At 39.9% G+C, this 22,310-nt stretch overlaps 1 non-coding gene across 1 annotated transcript; it reads left to right on the top strand.

Annotated features, from left to right (window-relative positions):
- The first annotated feature begins 21,132 nt into the window (after window positions 1–21,132).
- Window positions 21,133–21,241, top strand: LOC141593252 (small nucleolar RNA R71). The gene has a single exon (XR_012521353.1). It is a non-coding gene; the product is annotated as a small nucleolar RNA R71 (small nucleolar RNA).
- Window positions 21,242–22,310: the final 1,069 nt, after the last annotated feature.

Raw genomic sequence — 22,310 nt, 5'->3', positions numbered from 1 at the left:
CCGAAAGTTAATTACAAGATGGGCTTTTAAAAGTCTAACACGGAAAATTAAACATCAGCCCGAAATCAGGTCGATCGACTGGTCTGCACGGTCGATCGATCAACATGCGAATAAAGGCTTCTCCTAAGCTTTAAGGTGGTCGATCGACTGGAAGTCTTAGTCGATCGACTGAAAGTGCTGTGCAGTGGCTCCTTGATGCTTCCAAACAGCTCTTCACTCCTTGCACGCATCCCAAGGTGAGTGAATGGACTCTCCTTCCTCTTGGCTTCCCTGAACTCGCTTCCGGAGGACGAACATGGCTTGATTTAGCCTACTTCCACGCATTCCTACAATAAATCATAGAAAATGCAAAGTAAACCATTTCGGGAGAAATAGTAGCTTTAAGCTACTAATTATGCATGGAAATACGTGCCAAAACCACAGATAAAGTGTATAGAATATGCACGTATCAAATCTCCCCAAACCAAACCTTGCTTGTCCCCAAGCAAGCACTATGACCCGTATAAAAACTAAATGGAAAAGAGAACATTTCAGAGCTAACTACAAGTCAATGCCAAACCATTTAATGCCCAAAGTCAACTACTGCAAAGCTTAAATCAAGCGAACAAATTTATGCATATCATAGAATTAAGTCGGGCGTTCGACCTTGCAGGACTCATACAATCGGACTCTCCCGGATCGCTCTTCTCTCAACAAAGCAAATGGTAAGATAATATGTAAAAGAGAGGGAAGAGAAATATAGTCTCTCACCTAGACTGCGACCGACAAAACATGTATGCTTGACTAGCATGAATAATGATTCTATTCACCGTACATACGCATAACCACCGTCAAGGACTATCACATGCCGAACTATTGCAAAATTTTGAATATGTGAGGCTAAGTGGGAAAGAAGGGGCAAAATAATTATGGAAAAGTGAAGGTAAGAGCCAAGCTAGTACCTAATGAACCATTAGTAACCGAATCCCGTTCTTCCAACTAACAAAAAGAACATGCCTTTATTGACTAGACAACACACAAATCCAAACGGACGCCTCCAAATCAAGAGATAAACACATGAGGCGTGTTTTATTTCAGCCAAGACTTATTATTTTCAAGATTCTCTTTTTTTTTCATTTTTCTATTTCTGTTTCTCCCTTTTTTTTCTTTCATTTTCTTTTTCACATATTCAAAGTCTGAACTGGTGGTCGATCGACCAATGAGGGCTGTCGATCGACCACCCTGCACACTTCAGAACATTCTGCCAGGTAAACGACTTCTCTTTTTTTTTTTTTTTTTTTTTTTTTTTTTTTTTTTTTTTTTTTTTTTTTTGAATCTTTTTCTTTCTTCCTGTTTCCAGGCTGAAGTAAATCCTTCACTTCTCAAAAATACCCGCTCCAACATTACAAGAGCGAACCAAAACAGCTTAAATCAACAAATTCCTCTACTACTCCCTAGCTTGCCACAATGGTAGGCTAATTATGGGATGTAGTTGAGGGCAACTGGCAATTTTGGCTTATAGTGGAGTTAGTGGGGTAAAATGAGAAAGGGGAGGATGCAATAATTCTCCAAACATGCAATACCGACCACAAACCAATGCGTATAGGCAATAAGCAATCAAAACTCATACACGTGCAAAACATGAAATGAAGGGAGTAACTACTCTCAATCTTAAATTAACCGGTCATGAATGTCACCAGTTATAGGCTCTATATCTCAGAAGGTATAAGTAGTTTGCCAAAAGTAATGAGTCAAGTCTAATCGCCTGAAATAGATTCTGTTGGACCATATAGTTTATATGTTTATGTTTTGATGATGTCAAGGTATCTTATATTATATATATTTGTTGTGCGTAATAGTTTGTTAAGTGTTTTAGCATTAACCTTTTGCGAACAACAAAGAGGATTGTGATGGTTACATGAGAAGTTCAAGCCCTCTATCAAGATCAAACAATCCAAATCTTCATTCAAGTATTATGTGAAGACGAAGCTCGTCTAGAAGATTAATCAAGCTTGGATGATGATGTAGCCTATACTCGAAGATCTCCCTGAAGATTAGAATAGTATAGGTGATTATCTCGTAACGGTAATTAGAGGATGAGTTTCCTAATTAGTAAAGTTATAGCTTTGCAGCTATAACATTACTAGTAAAAGAGTTCAATGTTATAGCTCTTCTACTATAACATTGGAATGCTGAGTTTTCATACACGACTTTTAAATGGTTCGAAAATTGTTTTGCAATATCTTAAAGTTGTTTTATATGTTTTAATGAAAGTATTTATTTTATAAAGCCCGGTTTAGTGAGGAGTCAGGTTATATTATTAACGTTTGATTGATGGTTATTGGGTCAACTTATGAGTTGGACTTTACTATCAATTAGGGTTTTCATCTAGCCTCTCCTAAAACCTAAATTCTAATTATATACTAAGATTAGGGTTTCCATGGTTCACGAGCCTATGAGCCGTGTTGTGCCGTGTTGCCTAAGAGATTAGGTAAAGATTTTATTCTATAATATAATCTTTACATATCTTGTATATCTTACTTATATATTTGTTTATGATAAAAGATTTTCTTGTTTTAGGAAATCTTATCATAATCTTAGAATTTATAGTAAAGATAATATTTGGAAAGATTATATTCTATCTTTTAGAATATTCTTTATTATCTTTTAATGGCTTTTAGGTAAGAGATAATAAGAAGATATAATTTGCAATTATATCTTATTTCGGCTATTAGGGTTTCTATAGAAACCGTGTGGCCCTTCTCTTCCTTGCCTATAAATACTTTGTTATTTACAACATTTAAAATAGAGACCTTGAGCATAAAAATTGTTTTTATTTTTTAAAGAGCAAACCGTGTGTTTTTAACGAAAACCGATTTGCTAAATTTGAAAGGTCGTGTGTTTACAAACTCGCATACTTGTTCTTCATTTATCGTTATAAGATAATAGTGCTTAGTTGATTTCTTAACCTGTTCATTAACGTGAACCTTTGTTAGAATCATTAGTGCTTTCTTATTAGCGTAAGTTAGTCACTCGAGTATTTAACGATACTCATTGAGTTACAGCTAGAGTTAGTTGTACGAGTTGGGTTAGTAAATTTGTAATCCGTAGAAAGGTACTAAATTTATTAATCGAGAATAGTGGACGTAGGTTTCGACTTGTGAAACTGAACCACTTCAAAAATCCGCGTGTCTCTTCTTGTTTCGTTCTTTCGCTTACTTTGCTTACAATCATTAGTTGATTAGTTAAAGTTTAATCAATAAACTTTAAATAATCAATTACTTTCATACAATTGAAAAAGTATTCATAAAGTTTTAAATCCTCAATTCACCCCCCCTCTTGAGTATTTTGGATCAATAGACTCTTCAATTGGTATCAGAGCCTCGTGCTCTTGATTGCCTAACCGCATAGAGGCTGATCTATATTGTTTTTCATTTATCTTATCGTTTTATATTCCGCTGCCTATCACGTGATAAATGGATTCCAAATATCTCAAGTGTCCCGTCTTTGATGGGAAGAATTATGGATTGTGGAAAAACATGATGACTCACTATGTGAAAGGACACGATTGGGAGTGCTGGAGGATTATTCAAAACGGACCACACAAAATTCTTGTGGCATCCGAGGAAGGCACTACCTATGAAAAGAAAGAAGAGGACTATGTCGAGGCCGACTACAAGAAAGCCGAGAAAAACTCCAAAGCAATAAGTCTTCTGCAAAACGGAATGACTTCTACTGAGTTTGATCGGTTCTCTTCTTGTTCCACGGCCAAGGAGATATGGGACGGGCTCGAACTAGCTTATGAAGGTACTTCCATTGTTAGGAAGCACCGAATTGATTTGCTTATGCAAAAATATGAGCTATTCATCATGGAGCCTAATGAGTCTCTAGATAGTATGTCCGCAAGGTTTTCAAGCATCATCAACGAACTGAAAAACCTAGGAAGGAAATTCAGTACTGAGGACATTGCTAGAAAGGTTCTTAGGAGCCTTACTAAAAAGTGGCGTGCTAAGGTCACTGCAATGGAGGAATCACGAGATCTTCAAAACCCTATCCTATCAAGAACTCATAGGTGCTCTCATGGCCCATGAAATTACTCTTAACAAAGATGACGCTGAACCAAGTCGAAATAAGAGTATGGCCTTAGCGAGTGAAGAAGTAGACTCTGAATTAGAGGATGAAACTGTCTTGTTTGCACGACGTTTTAAAAATAAAATTTTTCGAAACAGACAAACAAAATCATCCTATAACAACAATAACAACAAGTCATTCAACAAAAAGGTTAATGACTCAAAGTCGTCCTTCGCAAATAGAGGTTGCTTCAAGTGTGGAGAATCTGGCCACATGATCAAAGATTGTCCAACATGGGAGAAGATAAAGGACAAGACGAAACGTGAGAAGACAAAGAAAGAATTCAAGCAAGTTATGATGGCTTCGTGTTGGGGAGACCTTGACTCGAGAAGATGACGAGAATCAAGACGACGAAGTAGCAAACCTTTGTCTCAAGAAAGGTCGGTCTTGACCTAATCTCCGATAAAGGACGATGAAAGCACAAATTCTCATTCAAACTATTGCCTTCTCGGAGAATCAGACGAGGATGACGATGAAGAGGTAAGTTATCTTGAACTTAAGAAACGTGTTAAGAAATTGTCTAAAAGTTCTTTAATTCAATTCTTTGAACAATCTCTTGATAAGTGTCACGAACAGGATTTGGAATTAAAGGATCTAAAGGAACAGATTCTCGAAATTGCTGAAGAGAATCATATTCTCAAGACTAAAGCTAAGAAGTTGAAGTCTAAAGTTATAGCAGAAAATGCTACAACATTAGATTCTACCGTGGCTGAAAAGAAGGAATTAGAATCCAAAGTTATGGCTAATGAAGCTATAACTTCCGACCTAAAGCTTAATATTAAGCACCTTCAAGCCAAAGTTATAGCTAATGAAGCTATAACTTTAGAACTTAGAAAAGTCAGAGAACTTTTGGAAGCTAAGGTCACTTCTAATGAAGAAGTGATCTTGGATCAAAAGAAAGAGATAGATTCCCTCTCAAAGCAATTAAAAGAATCCAAGACCGATATGATCAATGTTAAGAAACACCACACCGATGTTGTGTTCATCCTTAACAAACGATTCCAAGACTTTCGTGACAACTTTAAAAAAGACAATGATGTAGATCACACGAAATGTCAAGAGGAAATTAAAACCTTAAAAGATCTTCTTCTACACGCTAGAAAGGTTCATGACAAATGGGAAGGTAGCACGAAAGTCCTAAACTTCCTAACCGAACAATCTGACAATAATATGAAGATGGGGTTAGGATATGAGTGCTATAGCCGTAGAGATCACTCTAAATGCAAATCAACACCTTCAGATTTTGACTTTAGAAAGAGGAAGTATGCTGATCTTCCTGAATACTTGATTTGTAATTACTGTGGTCATACGGGTCATATCCAAATCAATTGTGTCAAAAAGGCTCACGATTTACGGAAAAATGCCGAACATGCTAAAACCGTTGACACAGTTGACGAGGATAAGGAAACCCCCATTAATGAACCTAACGAAGAAAGGAACAACAAATTTCGTTGGTTCTATGACATGGCCTTTGACTATTCTAAGAAACCTAGCACCTCACAAAGCCCTTGTAAATCTCAACCCAGTAAACCTATTCACAAGGCAAATAGTCAAGAGAGACCTAGAGAAGTTCCGAGACCTAGAGAAGTTCCAAGACCTAGAGAAAACCCTAACCCTAGAACACCTCCCAAGCCAAACAAACCTAAGGTTAGAAAAACGGTCATCAGACGTGTTTGGGTTCGAACGGATTTAGTATTTAGAGTAACTAATCATAAGGGACCCAACTTAGCTTGGGTACCTAAAAACTGTATCTAATCCTTTTGCAGGAAGTAGTGAAAGAAAACAACCAATGGTATCTTGACAGTGGATGTTCAAGACACATGACCGGAGACAAGAATCTATTTCTTTCACTCAAGCCCCTCAACGGAGGAAAAGTGACGTTCGGGGATAACAAAAAGGGAAAGGTTGTTGGCGTTGGCAAAATTGGAATCTCTAAAGCTCACGCAATCAGTGATGTTTATCTCGTGGATGGTCTAAAGCATAACTTGCTAAGTATATCTCAACTATGCGACAAAGGTAACAAAGTAGTTTTTCATACTGATAGTTGTCGCATTATTATTGAAGGAACTAGCAATGTTATTCTTGAAGGCCACAGAAAAAGGAACGTTTATATGGTGGATTTAAATGCTGTACCTACTAACTCTTTTTCGTGCATGAAAGTTACATTAGATGATCCTTGTTTATGGCATAAACGTTTTGGTCACATTAGCTCTCTAACCCTGAACAAGCTCAAGAAGTGGGACTTGGTGGAAGGGTTACCCAAGATCAAGTTTGACCAATAAAAGATGTGTGACACGTGTGCAAGATGTAAACAAGTAAGGTCATCGTTCAAACCAAAAAGAGTAGTAAGCACAGAACAAGCCTTGGAATTAGTACACATGGACTTATGTGGACCTATGAAGGTAAGGAGTAGAGGAGGATCAAGGTACGTCTTTGTTCTTGTAGATGACTACTCAAGGTATGTATGGCCTATCTTCCTTCATTCAAAAGACGAAACTTTTGATGAATTTGATTGTCTTATGAAACGCGCTCAAAATAAATATAAGACTAATCTAGTATCTATTCGTACGGATCATGGCACCGAATTTGATAACCAAACCTTTATAGAATATTGTCGAGTTAATGGTGTAGGGCATAACTTTTCTGCACCAAGAACTCCTCAACAAAACGGTGTCGTTGAACGTATGAATAGAACCTTAGAAGATATGGCACGTACAATGCTCTTGTGTAGTGGTTTACCTCGTAACTTTTGGGCTGAAGCCATAAGTACTTCTTGCTACATCCATAATCGTGCTATGATCCGACCTATCCTTAAGAAAACCCCCTACGAACTCCTTAGAGGTCGAAAACCGAATATCTCCCATCTTCGTTGTTTCGGGAGTAAATGTTTTGTACATAATAACGGTAAAAACCGCTTAAGTAAATTCGACCCTAGGAGTGATGAGGCGATTTTCATAGGATACTCAGATCATAGCAAGGCTTACAAAGTATTCAATAAGAGAACTCTCTGTATTGAAGAAAGTGTCCATGTTATCTTTGATGAAGATAACGTGTTCGATAAGCCTTTACAAGATGAGGAAGAAGATTTGGATGAGCCCGACTTTCGTCTCTCTAGAGACGATCCCCCAGATTTGGAATTAGAGGATAATGATATTGAGGGAATAAACGATGAACTTGATCGTTCCTCCAAAGACAAAAAGGAGAAGGACAATGTTATAGTTGATGATACTATAACATCCACTCAAAATAAGAACTCCCAAACCAATGTTATAGATGATGTTACTGTAACATTGAATCCAAATCAAGGTGTAGAGTCCGAAGTTATAATCGACTCAAACACAACACCCGACTTGGATTCAGGGGGAACTCCCTCAAATTCCGAACCAAGTGAAGTCGGGTCAAGCCCAAATAACGAGGATGAACCAAGTACTTCGACGAAGTGGAAATACAAGAACTCACACCCCATGGACAATATTCTTGGGAATATTAAGAAGGGTGTTCAGACAAGACGTTCCTTGAACAATTTCTGCTCCTTCTACTCTTTTCTATCTATGATCGAACCAAAGAACATCAATGAAGCCCTTGCTGAATCGGATTGGATTGTAGCCATGCAAGAAGAGTTACAACAGTTTGAAAGAAACAAGGTTTGGCATCTAGTTCCTAGACCAAAAAATCGAACAGTCATTGGAACTCGGTGGGTCTTCAGGAACAAATTGGACGATGCCGGGGTCATTGTCAGAAATAAAGCAAGATTGGTGGTCCAAGGATATAATCAACAAGAAGGAATAGATTATGACGAGACTTTCGCACCTGTTGCTCGTCTTGAAGCTATTAGACTTCTGATAGCATTTGCCGCACACAAGGGAATGAAGCTCTTCCAGATGGACGTCAAGACAGCATTCTTAAATGGGTATTTGCAAGAAGAAGTCTTCGTTGAACAACCCCCTGGTTTTAAGAATATCAAATTTGAGGATCACGTATTCAAATTAGATAAAGCTCTATACGGATTGAAGCAAGCACCTAGAGCTTGGTACGACAGATTATCCAAGTTTCTACTTGACAGTGGATTCAGTAGAGGATCCGTCGACAAAACCCTATTTCTAAAAACCGAGGATTCAGACCTTTTGGTTGTTCAAATATACGTCGATGATATTATCTTTGGATCGACCAACCGAAGTCTATGCAAGTACTTTTCTGAGTTGATGACTTCCGAGTTCGAGATGAGTATGATGGGAGAATTAAAATTCTTCTTAGGTCTGCAAATACAACAAACAGATGAAGGCATTAAGATCCATCAACAAAAATACATTAAGGAGTTGATTCGGAAATTTGGTATGGAAAATTCACATGCTATGCCTACTCCAATGGTCGAGAACAAGAAATTGACATTGGATGAAAACGGTAAATCAGTTGATGAAACTACTTACCGTGGGATGATTGGGTCACTGTTATATTTGACCGCAAGTAGACCCGATATTATGTTTAGCGTATGCGTTTGTGCGAGATATCAATCGTCTCCCAAAGAATCGCATATGACGGCCGTAAAACGAATTTTACGTTACTTAATTGGAACGGCCAACTTATACCTATGGTATCCAATGGAGTGCAATTTTGATCTAATCGGTTATTCCGATGCCGACTACGCGGGATGTTCTCTAGATAGGAAAAGCACGTCGGGTGTCGCCACATTTGTCGGACCGTGTATCATCACGTGGGGTTCGAAGAAACAAAATTCGGTTGCTCTCTCAACTGCTGAAGCCGAATACATCGCTGCAGGATTGGTATGTACTCAACTTTTATGGCTTAAGCAACAATTACGTGATTATGGTGTTGATGTAGGATGCATTCCTATTTTATGTGACAATACTAGTGCGATAATAATTTCTAAAAATCCCGCACAACATTCTCGCACCAAACATATTGAAATTAGACACCATTTTATAAGAGACCATGTTGAGAAGGGAAATATAAAACTTGAATTTTGTTGTACTGAAAAACAATGGGCAGACATTTTGACAAAATCATTAGCAAGAGAACGATTTGAGACTTTACGGTTGGAAATTGGTTTAATCAGTGGTACCTAAGCTTCTATAAGTGTTTGATCTTTTTATGACTGACTAGTTAAGTTAAGATTGTATGACTGTGTCCGTATATTGCGTTGCATGAATAAATTCGTTTATAGAAATATTATTTTCATAAGATTCTATTTGCTATTTAGATTTTAATTAATATACAAACCTATTTTTATCTCAATAAACAAACACACCATATTTCCTTTATCTTTCCAAATCAAAAGAAAATCTCCCAAAAAGGCTCACATGTTCACGGCTAATGTTGGTATCTTTCCTATATCAACTAAATTTCCTAATTCATGTCTTATCACAATAAATTTCATCTTATCACTTTCCTATTCCTAATTAACTACACTTACCATATTACACCTACACTTGTTTACCCTAATCCCTAGACCTATATCTACCCTTGCTTGTAACCGTCCACCCATCCCCACTTGCCTACCTCTTTCCTCTTCAAAATCTTTACAATCATTACATATCTTCTTCTTTACTCCAACAATCACCATCATCCCTTTTTCAAACCATCTCCATCATCATGAACTCATCCCATGCAAAAAACACCCGATCCTCAACCCGTCACCACCAAAACCGTCCCTTTCCTCACCAAACATCACCTTTGACACCACATACCCCTCATTCCATGAATTGTCCTTCACCACAACCAAACCAAAACTCACCCCTGTTTCGTAGTCGGGACGAATCGTTCTCCGAAGGAAAAAGACGCCGTCTTTTCAAAGGTAAAAATAAAGTGGTTGTTAATGATAGTGAAGCTGTTGTGGAGGAACCCGAGGTGATCGTTCGGAATGGTGTTACTCGTACTCTGCTCCGAGATGCTTCGAAAGCCGCGACGAAGGAGGGATTGAATCGTGTTCGGCTTACACACGATGAGAGCATCTTGGTAAATCGAGTTCTGAGGTATTCTATTCATGGTGGTCGGTATTATCCGAAATCGTGGTTGGTTAGTGTACCCGCTCTTGCTTTCTTTGTTAATTTTCTTGATTTTCAAGGGTGGAGTCACATTAGTCAGTTTTCGGGTCCTATATACCCGGTTGAGGTGGTACAGTTCTTTGCAAGTGTGTCGATTAAAAAGGGAGTCTTGCATGCGGTTGTTAATGGTGTCGATGTTACCGTCTCTGTTTCGGATTTTTGCTCTGCCTTTTCGGTTCCTAATGAAGGGATTGAATTAAATCCGAGTCTTGAATGGTCTAATGTTGGTAGTGAAAAGGAATTGTTGGTAAAACAGTATTTTGAGGAGACAACGGAGGGTGTCAATATCGTGGCTCGTCCTCTTTCGGCTAAAATCAAATTTTTCTTTAATTTCTTGTGGAACACAGTGGTGCCGAGAAGAGGGGGCCGGGATAAGGTATCGAGTTATGAGGCGATTATGGTGTATTCTTGGTTGGAAGGTCAAAAGGTGAACTTGGGGAGTGTTGTTTTGCACCGTATTCTTCAAACGGGTCTTACGGTCACTAAGGACAAATTTAGTACTACAATCGATTTGCCTTACGGTATGTGGATATCTAGGTTGTTAGAAATTAAGCAAGTGATCGGGCCTGAAAGTTATGGTGTTAGTGCTAGAGATTGTATGTGTGACAAGTTAATCAAATTAATGGGTCTTGTTGTTGATGGACCCGAATTGTTACTTGTCAAAGATGTTGAGAAAGTTCCGATGGATTCGGGTTTAGGAGCAATGGAGTCGAAGTTGGAAGGGTTTATGAGTGGGTTAATGCAGAAATTTGAGGAGCATTCGACTAGTTTGGCTACGGCATTGTCGCGGGTTGGACCTTCTCGGCCCTTAGACTCGGGATTGGATGCTAGTCGGGTGTACTCATGGATGGAGGATGTGGACAAGAGATTAGCGGGTTTTGAGAGGGAGCTGAAGGCTATACGTGGGGAAGTGTTCCCACACGGTGATCGTCTTACCTTCCTTACTAGTCAGGGTGGTGCGTTGGTGATGCACGGGAAAGCGATGGTGGGAGATCAAGCTCTCACGTTGGAAGCTACAAAGGCTCTCTCCTTGAAGGTCCTTAATTTTGAGAGGAGCATTGGTACTCTTTCACAGTTGGTTAGGAGCTCTTTCGACCGTCTGGATGCTTTGGAGCACCGTACCCGACCCGACTACGTGAACCCGTATAAGACCCGCAACATCTGATTTCCTCTCGTCCTACCCTCATTAGCCCTTACCTTAATTAGCTTTTCTTTTCTTTTTCTTAAGTGGTGTGTTAATCAAACTTTTTTCGGCCCATTTTGGCATTACACTTGTGATTATGGCCCAAGTGTTCTATTAGACATGTTGTCATTCGGCCCATTTCGGCTTTAGACATGTTTAATTCTTGGTTTGTATGCTAATTAACTTTTGGATGCTTCTAGGATTGCATGTTACTTTAATTTTTATGACGTTTTTATCTCTTGTCTCGTCTTATATTATTCTAGTCATTTTTGATTTGTTCTTAACTTTTCGATGATGTCAAGAGGGGGAAAGAACGTCTATAGTAAGCATCTACCTAAGCTTGCTCCTTGTCAAGACCAATTGTCTCTTAAAGTCCTTAAAGTTTCGGTTTTTGAAAATTGTCTTGATCTTGCGTTACTCTTTATTATCAAGATAACGGTATTATATTAAGGGGAAACTTTTTGAATTAGTCACAATTTTAGGAGACTTGCCATCATCAAAAAGGGGGAATTTGTTGGACCATATAGTTTATATGTTTATGTTTTGATGATGTCAAGGTATCTTATATTATATATACTTGTTGTGCGTAATAGTTTGTTAAGTGTTTTAGCATTAACCTTTTGCGAACAACAAAGAGGATTGTGATGGTTACATGAGAAGTTCAAGCCCTCTATCAAGATCAAACAATCCAAATCTTCATTCAAGTATTATGTGAAGACGAAGCTCGTCTAGAAGATTAATCAAGCTTGGATGATGATGTAGCCTATACTCGAAGATCTCCCTGAAGATTAGAATAGTATAGGTGATTATCTCGTAACGGTAATTAGAGGATGAGTTTCCTAATTAGTAAAGTTATAGCTTTGCAGCTATAACATTACTAGTAAAAGAGTTCAATGTTATAGCTCTTCTACTATAACATTGGAATGCTGAGTTTTCATACACGACTTTTAAATGGTTCGAAAATTGTTTTGCAATTTCTTAAAGTTGTTTTATATGTTTTAATGAAAGTATTTATTTTATAAAGCCCGGTTTAGTGAGGAGTCAGGTTATATTATTAACGTTTGATTGATGGTTATTGGGTCAACTTATGAGTTGGACTTTACTATCAATTAGGGTTTTCATCTAGCCTCTCCTAAAACCTAAATTCTAATTATATACTAAGATTAGGGTTTGCATGGTTCACGAGCCTATGAGCCGTGTTGTGCCGTGTTGCCTAAGAGATTAGGTAAAGATTTTATTCTATAATATAATCTTTACATATCTTGTATATCTTACTTATATATTTGTTTATGATAAAAGATTTTCTTGTTTTAGGAAATCTTATCATAATCTTAGAATTTATAGTAAAGATAATATTTGGAAAGATTATATTCTATCTTTTAGAATATTCTTTATTATCTTTTAATGGCTTTTAGGTAAGAGATAATAAGAAGATATAATTTGCAATTATATCTTATTTCGGCTATTAGGGTTTCTATAGAAACCGTGTGGCCCTTCTCTTCCTTGCCTATAAATACTTTGTTATTTACAACATTTAAAATAGAGACCTTGAGCATAAAAATTGTTTTTATTTTTTAAAGAGCAAACCGGGTGTTTTTAACGAAAACCGATTTGCTAAATTTGAAAGGTCGTGTGTTTACAAACTCGCATACTTGTTCTTCATTTATCGTTATAAGATAATAGTGCTTAGTTGATTTCTTAACTTGTTCATTAACGTGAACCTTTGTTAGAATCATTAGTGTTTTCTTATTTGCGTAAGTTAGTCACTCGAGTATTTAACGATACTCATTGAGTTACAGCTAGAGTTAGTTGTACGAGTTGGGTTAGTAAATTTGTAATCCGTAGAAAGGTACTAAATTTATTAATCGAGAATAGTGGACGTAGGTTTCGACTTGTGAAACTGAACCACTTCAAAAATCCGCGTGTCTCTTCTTGTTTCGTTCTTTCGCTTACTTTGCTTACAATCATTAGTTGATTAGTTAAAGTTTAATCAATAAACTTTAAATAATCAATTACTTTCATACAATTGAAAAAGTATTCATAAAGTTTTAAATCCTCAATTCACCCCCCCTCTTGAGTATTTTGGATCAATAGACTCTTCAGATTCCACAACAAAATTTGAGATATCGCTTTTAATTCTTGCTAAGCAGCTATGAAGAGGCAAGGAATGGCATATTTGACTAATAGAGCAGAATCATCATTAAAAACTCCAATCCGACTCAACTATATGCAAAAGTAAACGTGATATTTTTGGTTTTTTATGCATTTTTTCAATTTTTTCTTTGTTTTTGTTTTTTTTTGTTTTTTGAATGGTGAAAATAAAAACAAAGGCAAACAGAAATGCACTAAACATGTGACTGAAATGCAATAAAAACAAATGCAGATGCAAAACAAAAGGCATATGCAAATACCCTCCCCAAACCAAAAAGCACAATGTCCCCATTGTGCTCAACAGCAAATCACCAGCAGAAAAATGGGAGAATAAAAGCATAAAAAGTAAAAGGAAGCGAAAAGAGAAAGGAAAACAACTCACAAAATACGACCTCCCCAAACCAACCAAAAACGGGGAGGTCACCAGCATCTAATCTCCACCCTCGTAGGAGGGGTCGCTGCCCTCGTCGGACCCCGACTCACTCTCCTCCTCCTCAGCAGCAGGAGTAGCTCTCCTGGAAACGGAGGGAGTGGGTCTCCTGAAAGTGGAGGGACCAGTAGTGGTGGTGGTAGGAGGGGGTCTCCTAGCAGCCGAGGGTAGCCACCCTCAGGGGGAACAAAGTAAGAAGGGTGAGCCCAATCACCCTTCTGAGCAAATTCCCGAGCTAGCTCGTCGTAGACCGGGAACAGGGCGATGGCCGTGTCCAATCTGTGCTCGTTGAAGCTCCTGCACAAATCACCCAAGACACGTGACATTGCCCTCTGGTCCATGACCGGAGGGACAACTAAGGGAGTAGGTGGTCGAAAAGTAGCCGCACCGGCAGCAGGGGTGGTAGTGGAGGTAGGGGGTGCCTGTGAAGAGGAGGCACGAGCCCTCCTCAAAGTGCCAGCAGAAGGCGTGGCTGCCACCAAAGGAAGCCTGTAACTAGGCAAAGGTGGCCTAGCAGACCCCTCAACAGTGGTGAGGGGCAAGATAGGAGGGTAGCCGGTGACAGGGATGCGGTCACAGATGAAAGAGTCAATCTTCCACCGCATCTGTCTATCGACCCAATGGACGCCCCTCGCGTAAGGGAGGTCCATAAAACGCAGCTCTGGGTCAATGGGATCCTCCTGTCGAGGGAAAAGTAAAACAAGGCGGTTGGCGATACGTGTCACCAAACCGCCACAGGCAATGGTGGTCTTGGTGCCCTCACTTACAGTCTGAAAGTGAGCGGCGGTCAAGTAGGCAATGTTATAGATGCGGGCTCTCCGACGCTCAACGTTCAGATAACCCGCCAAAATCGAAAGCTCAATATTATTCACGTTATTAGACTCTTTGCGGCCAAAAATGGTATTACCCATTAACCGCAAAAAATAACGAAGGGGGGGCAAGTGGACGGAAGTGCCCGTCCTCCTCAACCCGTAAGTGTCACCAATACAAGACCACATGGCCCGGTGAGTGTCAGAGGGGTCCGAGGTGCTACCCTCGGAGCAAAGACCCAGAAAACCCGCGAAATCAGCAAGTGTCAGAGAATAATTGACATTAAAAAGGCGAAAGGAAATGCAGGGTTTGTCTCGTCAGCCTCAAAGGCTTTGGAATCAAAAGCGTAAGAGGAAAAGAATTCGAGGGTCATGACATAATATGTGAACTCAGACATGTCCACCAGACCTATCATACCCGTCCCATTTAGCAGGGACACGACCGACTCATAACAGCCTAGTTTCTCCAAAGTGTCTTTATGGAGAAACCGGTAGTCATGACCTTTATAGTCGAAACAAAGAAAGAGAATTTAGCGCGGTGAATAGGTTTTTCAAAGATAACCTGCGGATAGTCAGGTAGACTATCCGTAGTGGTTTCTATCATCAGAGGTGGTCCGCGCGGCCGCTTAGCAGGCCGTTGGCTCGACTGCCCTTCCTGCATTGGCTCCTTCCCTTTTGTCATTTTTGTTCCTGCAAAAGGATCAAATTAGCACAATCAACCAACTTAAATTCCAATTTCTAGAAACCCGAATCAAAATCAGATGATCCGCGCAAATTAGGGTTTCGAAAATTTTGGGGAAAACAGAAATAACCAGCTTCTAATTGCTAATTAGAGTCGAAAATCAAAGGGGAAAGCCTAGAATAAGCAATTAAAGTACATAAAAGACCAGGAATCACACCCTAAGATCGTTTTCCCCAAATCGATTTTTGTCATCTCAAGGGCACATTACTCGAAAATGTCACATGGAACTTCAGCAAAACTCGAATAAATAGCATAAAGATAGGATTAGATACATACCTTGATGATTTCTTTGAAGATTAAAACGAGAAAGGCAGAGAACGAGATGGCTTTGCAGTTGAAAACGCGAAGAAGGGAGAGGAAATAGGGTTTGGTCTTTTTGTGATTTTGGGAAAATGAAAGAATAAGAGAATAAGGATGAAAACTTCCCTTATTAGCTGCCTCTGAACCCGCGGACTGGTCGATCGACTATGTGACCCAGTCGATCGACCATTTCCCTATACACAGTGGCCTCTGTTCTCCTCGCTTCAGTCGATCGACTGAACATCCTAGTCGATCGACTATTTGAGCTGGCAATTAGAATTAAATTCGTCAAAATTCATTTTTGCCATCAAAACTTCCTGTCTTTCTCTCGCAAAAATCCAGTAAACCACTTACGCACTTTGCATAAAATAGATTCCTGCAGAAATTATCAAAGGCGTACAATTTTCCCAAACCAAGAAATTGCAAATGCGTGAAAATAAATGAAACAAAACAAGAAAACTTAAAAAGCAAATTGAATGAAACAACAAAACGGAAATCCTAAATTACAAAATAACTACAACCTGGGTTGCCTCCCAGTTAGCGCTGGTTTAAGAGGTCCCGCACGACCTTGTTACCTCACTTTTCATCATCTGATAGCGGGTCGAAGTACAAAACCTCGACCTTCCCAACATATGCATCTGATCCATGATAGTGCTTCACATATTGGCCATTTACCTTGAACCTTTCTCCAGCAGAGGTCTCCAATTCAACAGATCCGAACTTTGTGACAGCTGTGACCGTATAGGGGCCGGTCCACCTGGATTTCAGCTTACCAGGAAATAAACGGATACGAGTGTTAAAAAGAAGTACCTTATCGCCAATATGGAACTCGCGCTTTATGATTCTCTTGTCGTGCCAGCGCTTTGATTTCTCCTTGTAGATCCTTGCATTGTCATAGGCCAGCAGCCTAAATTCCTCTAGCTCATTCAGCTGTGTCATGCGTTTCTCACGAGAGAGGTTAGGATCCAAATTCAAATCACAAATAGCCCACCAAGACTTACGCTCTAACTCAACAGGTAAATGACATGTCTTACCATAAATCAATCGGTACGGTGACATCCCGATTGGCGTTTTAAACGCAGCTTCTATAAGCCCATAAGACATCGCCTAACTTGAGACTCCAGTCTTTCTGTGATTTAGAAACAACTTTAGCTAAGACTTCTTTCAATTCTCTGTTAGAAACCTCAACCTGACCACTAGTTTGGGGATGATACCCCAAACCTCTACGATGTTGGACACCGAATTTAGTCAATAAAGCACTAAGTTGTTTTTCTTTAAAATGCATTCCCCCATCGCTAATGACAACCCGAGGGACACCAAAACGAGGGAAAATAATCTTTTTAAACAATTTAATCACGGCTTTTGCATCGCAATGGGGAGTAGCAATAGCTTCCACCCACTTGGATACATAATCTACAACTACGAGGATATATTTATTACCTTGACTGCTCGGAAAAGGTCCTTGATAATCAATGCCCCAGACATCGAAAATCTCAACCTCAAGAATGCCTACCTGTGGCATCTCATGTCTCTTGGAAATATTCCCGATCTTTGACAAGCATCGCATTCAAAGAACAAAATCTGCGACAATCTGCATGCAAAGTTGGCCAATAGAAACCAGATTGGAGTACCTTAGCTACGGTCCTGGACGGACCGTGATGACCACCATAAGCAGAAGAGTGGCAAGCCTCTAGGATATCCTTCACCTCCCACTGAGGTACGCATCTCCGGATGAGACCGTCTGCGCATTCCTTGAAAACATAAGGATCATCCCAAAAATATTGCCTAGCATCATAGGCAAACCGCTTCTTCGCGCCATGAAAGCTCGGGTGGTATCCTACCTCACACAAAGAAAGTTAGCAAAATCAGCAAACCACGGAGGTGGATAAGATCCTGAAGTAGTAATAGCTAACAAACTCTCATCAGGAAAAGAATCATTAATAGGCAAAGAATCCTCCCTTTCTGTCGGCTGCAGACGAGATAAGTGGTCAGCTACCACATTCTCTGCTCCTTTCTTATCTCTGATCTCCAGATCAAACTCCTGCAAAAGGAGTATCCACCTCAAAAGCCTTGGCTTTGCATCTTTCTTAATAAAGAGAGTCTTCAACGCTGCATGGTCAGTGTAAACAATAACCTTAGAACCTAGCAAATAAGACCGAAATTTGTCTAAGGCAAAAACAACAGCTAGAAACTCTTTCTCAGTGGTAAAATTGTTGACTTGAGTCTCATCCAGTTTCGGCTCGCATAGTATATGGCATTCAAAGCTTTATTCTTTCGCTGTCCCAAAACTGCACCGATCGCATAATCGCTGGCATCACACATGATCTCAAATGGGAGGTCCCAATCAGGCGGCTGAATGATTGGCGCAGAAATTAGGGCCTCCTTTAACCTTTTAAAAGCGACATGGCACTCATCAGTAAATACAAAGACAGCATCCTTAAGAAGCAATTGTGTAAGTGGTTTAGCAATTTTTGAAAAATCCTTAATGAAACGCCGGTAGAAACCAGCGTGACCTAGGAAATTCCTCACTCCTTTAACATTCACGGGAGGAGGTAATTGCTCAATCACCTGCACCTTTGCCTTGTCAACATGTATACCCTTATCAGAAATCAGATGCCCTAACACAACTCCTTCATTGACCATAAACTGACACTTTTCCCAGTTTAAAACAAGATTAACATCTATACAACGCTGCATGACTTTATCAAGGTTAGCTAAACAACGATCAAAGTCACTGCCATAAACTGAGAAATCATCCATGAATACTTCCATAATATTCTCTATATAATCGAAAAAATCCCCATCATGCACCTCTCGAAAGGTAGCAGGGGGCATTACACAATCCGAAAGGCATTCTACGATACGCAAAAACACCCTGTGGACAGGTAAAAGTAGTCTTACTCTGATCGTCCGGATGAATAGGGATCTGAAAGAACCCTGAATATCCGTCTAGAAAACAGAGAAATTTGTTAGAAGCAAGTCTTTCAGTCATTTGGTCAACAAAAGGGAGGGGGAAATGGTCTTTCTTGGTGGCGGCATTTAACTGTCTATAATCAATGCACATCCGCCACCCTGTCACTACTCGAGTTGGTATTAATTCATTTTTATCATTTTTAACCACGGTAGTCCCTCCTTTCTTCGGGACCACCTGAATCAGGCTAACCCACTTGGAGTTGCCAACTGTATAAATAATACCTGCATCAAGTAGTTTCATCACCTCAGCCATGACAACCTCCTGCATCTTCGGGTTCAACTTGCGTTGACCCTGTCTCGTAAGGCTTGTGACCCTCTTCCACTCTATCCTATGCATACAAACATCGGGGCTGATGCCCTTAATGTCATCCAAAGAGTAACCCAAAGCCTTCCCTGTTTTCTTAAGTACACACATCAAAGCAGACAGCTGGTCATCATTAAGCTTAGAGCTAACAATAGCTGGGTACTGCTCCGTATCATCTAGAAAAACATACTTAAGATTAGGGGAAGTGGCTTACGCTCCGGCACCTTTACCTCTACAAAGATAGACAGAATCGGCTTCAATGGTGTAGCAAGTGTTCACCAAGTTATCATTGGCCAGGCTCAAAAGCATCTCATCTTCTTCTTCATTGAGCTCGTAGCTCTCCATTGAGGCAACCAAAGCATCGGCTCCTCAAAGCATTCTCCACCGTATTACCCGCACACTCATCCGAATAAGTTAGATCGGCTAAGGGATCCTTGGCTAAGGATTCCCTCCAATTACAAGTAACAATCCTGTCAACAACATCAATAGAATAACACGTATCCTCATCAAGAGTTCAGCTTGCCTTGTGAGCAAGATCAACTCAATGGTGTCATCCCCTACCTCTAAGGTGATGGTTCCGCGTTTGACATCTATCACAGCCCCAGCTGTATGTAAGAACGGTCTGCCTAAAATGATAGGTATCTGACTGTCCTCTGCAATGTCCAAAACAACGAAATCGACAGGAATAAAAAACTTACCCACTCGAACGGGTACATCCTCTAGAACACCTATAGGTCTCTGAGTCGATCTATTTGCCATTTGAACGGTAATATCGGTCACCTTAAGTCTACCAATGTTTAACCTTTCGCAAACAGAATACGGCATGACACTAACGCTGGCCCCTAAGTCACAAAGGGCCTTTCCAATTACGTGGTTACCTATAGTGCAAGGAATTGAAAAACTACCCGGGTCCTTTAATTTAGGTGGCACATTAACTTGTGAAAGAACATTACATTCCTCCACGAACACAACATTACCATCATCACGAAAATTTCTCTTACGATTCAAAATATCTTTCATAAATTTAGCGTAAGAGGGTACCTGGGTAATTAAATCGGTGAAAGGAACCGTTACCTCGAGATTCTGGACCATCTCCAGAAACTTACCAAACTTACGCTCCAGCTTGGTAGCCTTCAAACGCTCCGGATACGGGATCGCAACACCGTCGTAGGATCGGTAACCTTCGGCTTCCGTAGGTTTAAAACCCCACAAATCATCAATGAGTGATGAATCTTGCAAACTAGTTGACGGATTTGCATCCTCGCTTTCGAGATCCAATCGATCGATCGGTATGGATGGTCGATCGACCATGTAAGTCGGGCGTGAATAGTTCCCGTCGAATTATCGTCATCGGTATCTCGATCGATCGACTGAGGATGTTGGTCGATCGACTGGATGTGCTAGGTGTGAATAGTTTCTGACCAAAACTATTTTGTCTCGATTGATTGATCGATCGATCGGGAATGCAGTCGATCGACCAATTATCGCATTCGACTCGTTTTGCATCGAATTCAAACGAGCTTCTTCATCATTTCCCGAGTCTTCCTTTGGCTTATCGGGACTTTCATAAGAAAGGCCACTTCGAGATTGATGGCATTGATAGTCTCAACTGCCCTTCACATTTAATTGAAGAATTAGCGGCTTGCTTAGCCTCCATATTCTCCAATTGTTTCACAAAATTCTGTGAGGACTCAATCCCACCGCTTCCATATTCGCCACTTGAACCAAAAGGAGTTGGACCATCTCTCTTAACTTCTCGATCTCATCTGAGTTTTGAATAGGAACTTCGACTTTCTCTTTGGAAGCTTCAGAAGTCTCGAGTTTCTCGAGACGGGTAGAAATGGAAGTTATGATTGACACAACAGCAGTCATGTCTTCACTTTGCTTTCGTGACTTACCACGTGAACCTCCAAACTCAGCTTTATGGACTGCCATCTCCTCAATGGTGTTCCAACCTTTACTTTGACCGGTATTATTTTGGAACCTACCATTAGCAGCTGCATCCAAGATGACCTTGTAATCATCATATAGAGCATTGTAAAATAGATTGCAAAGATACCATTGCTGGAAACCATGATGAGGGACAGCTCGGACCAAACTTTTGAAACGTCCCCATGCTTCACAAAAATCTTCGTCGGCTCCTTGCTGAAAACTCGTGATTTTACTCTTCAAGGCATCGTCTTCTTGAAGGCGGGAAGTACTTCTTGTAGAAGGCTAGTGCTAAAGATGTCCAATCGGTGACTCAGCTACTACTCTATCGAGGTAGCGATACCAATCTCGCGCCGAATCCTTCAAGGAGTATAAGAACATGAACCCCTTTACTTCATCTTGAGTTACCCCCTCCGGTATAGGTATTGAACAGCAATAGTCCGTGAAAATTTCCATATGTTTCAAGGGGTCTTCATCTCGTAGACCCGCGAACTGATTCCGTTCGACTAAATCAATATAAGAGGAACGAAACTCGAATTTACCGGTAGAAGGGGTAGGTAACTGTTGCCCCTTTGGAAGGTGGTGCTCCTTTGGCTGAAAATTATCATATATCGTAGCCATAACCTCCAAAATGAGAGTACTCAAGTCTTCCTCTCAAAAACTGTCCTCTAACTCGTGCAAAAGCAAAACTAGAAGCAAAGGTAAGCAACGGCCTCAAGGAACAAAAGTTCCCCGAGACAAGGAAAATAAACTAAAATAAAGCAAACAAATTACACCGTCTCCGCAAACGGCGCCAAAATTTGATACCGTCGTTTAGTACCAAAATTAAATTTATAATTCCAAACTAAAACTATAGCTAGTGATAGTAAGGGTCGAACCACAGAGAGACAAGGTTGATTTTGTTTGCTAATTTTCAGTCTATAGAGTAACGATAAATTGGGGGTTTTGAAATCGATTGATTAACTAGCTAATTGCTAAAATGAATATTCTTAACAAGATAAAAAGAGGATCGGAATTTCGGTTCACCATGGCAAATAACAGTCACCAAGCAAAAGAGATCTCATAATACGGTCTCAGGGAAAATAAGCTAGTCTTTCGATCAAAGCTCAAATAACCTCACGATCTAATAATTCCCTAGAATTTATCAAAGCTTTCGCTCAAGAGAAATTCTAAATCTCGCGATAAATCAAATTACCAATCTTTCGCCCTAGCAAAGAAATCCATCAAAAGATAACAAGACCGATACGGGAAAACTCATGCTACACAACTATCCTAATTTAATACCATGGCTCACGTTATTCCCAATCAAAAGAATTA

The sequence above is a fragment of the Silene latifolia genome, chromosome 7 (genome assembly GCF_048544455.1).
Source record: "Silene latifolia isolate original U9 population chromosome 7, ASM4854445v1, whole genome shotgun sequence".
Lineage (NCBI taxonomy): Eukaryota > Viridiplantae > Streptophyta > Magnoliopsida > Caryophyllales > Caryophyllaceae > Silene > Silene latifolia.
The sequence above is the reverse complement of the archived record's forward strand: the minus strand, read 5'-3'. Positions and strand labels throughout refer to the sequence as shown.